This window comes from Podarcis tiliguerta, assembly GCF_965153285.1.
Source record: "Podarcis tiliguerta genome assembly, chromosome: 9".
NCBI classification, from domain to species: domain Eukaryota; kingdom Metazoa; phylum Chordata; class Lepidosauria; order Squamata; family Lacertidae; genus Podarcis; species Podarcis tiliguerta.
Window position 1 is genome coordinate 36,367,626 of NC_139542.1, and position 3,398 is coordinate 36,371,023.

At 40.8% G+C, this 3,398-nt stretch overlaps 1 long non-coding RNA gene across 1 annotated transcript in view; it reads left to right on the forward strand.

Annotated features, from left to right (window-relative positions):
- Positions 1–295: 295 nt before the first annotated feature.
- Positions 296–3,398, forward strand: part of LOC310685456 — a 30,025-nt gene continuing 26,922 nt past the window's right edge. Inside the window, exon 1 of the long non-coding RNA XR_014515285.1 lies at positions 296–799. This is a non-coding gene — a long non-coding RNA (uncharacterized lncRNA). The remainder of the gene's footprint in view (positions 800–3,398) is intronic.

Below are 3,398 nucleotides of genomic sequence, written 5' to 3' on the forward strand. Positions count from 1 at the left end.
AAAGAGTCCTCCCTAAGGCAGAGGAACTTGGAAGTCATTCTCTAGTCTGGCTCTGCATGTCTGGTATTAAAAAGATAGCATTATATTATACTACACAGTGAATTTGTGTTGACAGTGGACTGTTTTTCTAGACAACAGGGGAATCTTCATTTTTGAATGCTCCCTCATGTTGTTTGTAAAACATCAGGACCAAAAATGGCAAACCTCTTTCCCTGAAGTGCTAGTTCCCCACTTCATTCATAGAGGATACCTGTGCCATGGGACAGTCCATGCTAACAGAAGGCCTTTGCTACCTTGTTCTGCTGGTTGTGTGTTTATAAACACTAAAGAGCTCTTGTTTTAATAGTATCAGTCCTAACAGACAGGACATTGTCAATCAACATGTTGAAGAAAGGAGGATGGCAAAAACTGGAGTCGGTTGAAAGATGTCCATCTGGCCTTTGTAATGACAACAGTGAGAGAAAAGTGATAATGATCTGTAATTGCCCTACACCTTGTCCACCCTTTCAGCTGCACCATACATTTAAAGCACCATTATACCACTTTAACAGTCATGATTTCCCTCAAAGAATGCTGGGAATTGTAGTTTGCTAGGGGTGCTGTGAGAGTTCCCCTCACAGAGCTACAATTTTCAGAGTTCACTGGGAAGAGGGATTGATTGTTAAACCACTCTGGAAATTGTAGCTCTGTGCGGGGGAAGCCATTTAAAGTGCTATCATTATGTTTTACATGTGTTGTTCCGATATGGCTTCTTGGCCACAGAGAGAGCAGGGCAAGCGAGTGGACAACGGCAACAGTGGTAAGGAGGGAAAAGTGGATGCACTCAGGGAGCTGGCTGCTGAGGGGATCTTGCACAAAGGCCTCCAAAACACGGAACAGGCATTGCACATAAGATGCTCCTTTACAAAAGGGGTAGGAGTGACTGAGTCCATCTCTAGTAACTCACACACCATGCACTATCAGAGCCCTGGAAATATCCAAATCTAGATTATAATAATGATGCACATCACACTATACAAGGCAGGCAGGCTACCTTCCTGTAATAGCCATTTTTCAGATTATATTTGCAAAGTATCTTTGTGAAAAGAAGATCTTGTGCAGCACTACAGGTGAAGGACAGAACAATTTGTTTCACTTCAGTTTCACAGGTTCAGAGGCTCTTACCTGTATATTCATAGCAAAAAGAAACATTTGCATGACATTTCACAGAGTAACAGTATACTTCCCTGCACAAGATTATCTTTGGATGTGAAAGTCATGTGTGAACTAGTTCTGCGTATAGAGCTATGTCATATTTTGACCATTCTGAATAAGGAAGCTTCTATCTCCTTGATTGTCCATTTAATTAGAGACAGCTATCACAAGGGGTGATGGATCAAGTTTAAGCCAGAAAGGAAAGTATACTCTGAAGTGGGAAGCACATTGGGAGATGCCACTTTGATACCCCACTACATAAATAATGGGACACCAAGGCTTCTGATCAGTAAGTGCAACACAGCAAGGGAACTGCAATTAGAACATTGGTGACCCATTTGATATTCTTGTGTCATCCCATGCTGGTTACAGATATGAAAAAAAAAGCCTGATGAATATTTGCCTTCATTATCATTATCTTGTCTAGCACTTTCAAGTGTTCAGAGTGCTTTGTGAACATTATTTAGATGTAGCCCTTACAACAACCCTGCCAGGTAAGCCAGTATTATTTATATTGCAGAAGGGGATGGGGGATGGGACTGAGGCTTATGTGGAGTTGCTTACCTAAAGCAAAGGTGGATCTAGGGGAGTGCATGAAGCTTCTGGGGTGCTGCAGGGGGTGCCACAGCTATGACATCCAATGGAAGGTGAGAGGCAGGGGGACGCGCACTGGATTTTAGCAATGCAAAGGGCACCACTGAAATATTAGACGCCAAGGACTGCCACTGACCTAAAGCCATGAACTACCTTACATTCTGTACGTAACCCTGCTGAAGTCAATACAAAATAATGATTGCATATTCCTTCCCCGTCACATGTGGAAATTTAACACTTGCAGTGTACTAGTAAGGGGGTTGAGAATTAATATACCAATGTTATATATAGCCAGTTCAGCCAGCACTTGAAAACTGCTCATGCATAGGCAACCTAGTCAACTGAAGAGGAGGAAAATCTTTCCTAACTTTTAGTAATTAATAGGATCCTCTGGGCAAGAATATATTGTTTGTTTGTTGGTTTGTTTGTTAAAAAACCCCAAACAAAATAATAATAAATAAAACCATAAAAAATTAAAAACAAGTTAAAAACAAAAATAAATTAAAAACAGGAAGAAATTTACATGTGTGTCTCTCCAATGTAGCCTCATTCTTGAGCATTGTGGAAATTTAAATGATGCTCTGCCATGACTCTGAGACTCCCACAAAGTTCACATTCATCTTCCACAGTGATGCTACATTGGGGTCATTCTAGGAAACTAAAATGGTGGCACGACACTGCTGCCTAAAAAGTCTACTAGGGAGGCACACAGGTGTACAAGGAAGCCCACCCAAGTGTGCTTTCCCCATCAGGCATGAAACCAGCCCTGCACATTGTATTATTAGCAACCTCATACTGAATTTGTTTAACCGAACTACATGTTTTCAGAGTTCATTCTGCCACTAGGTGCAAATATTGTCACCTTCCCTCCAACAAGGGCAACTTAAGAGTAATTGGATTCATTCAGGGATATGAAGTTGTCACCAGTATATTACTTCTAGATCCTGAGGAAGACTCTGGGGGGGATGGACCCAACCCTGTGTGGTTCAGGAGAATTTTTTACCAGGAGGACTTCTGCTTTCTGTAACGTTATTCTCCCTTCAACTCCCCACAGATTTCTGTAATAAATTATTGCTGACACTGTTGGTACTTGTTTACAGCACACTGGTTTCCTTTCCACCATTTGAAACCTCCTTTAGGACTTTTGGTGGTAGAAACTGTCAAAGACACCATAGGACAATGTCATAGCTTCCTTGAAAAACTGTAGACCCATGGAAGAGTAAGATGGGAATTAGTGGTGTGCAGTACACAGCATATCTGAGTGAAGTGTTCTGCCACAGTAAATAGAGATTTGTGTTTTTTTTAAAATTAAAACAAGCCTAGAAAGTATAAAACCCCCATTTTGTACAACCTTTCTGAACTTCCGTGAAAGGTAATTATTAATCACTGACTGTATTTAAAACTAGGTTTCCATAACTATTTTTGGGCTGTAAGAATTTGAAAACTCTGTCCAGAACATGACCTTAGGTCCTAGGGTAAGGAACTAGAAATTAACCGATTTCTACAGGGACCATTCTATTAACTGTTCTGTATATGTAGTAGTAGTGTAGTAGTATTGTCATTATTTGTTACTATCCCAATAACTCATGGACTCAGTTGGTCAATGGACT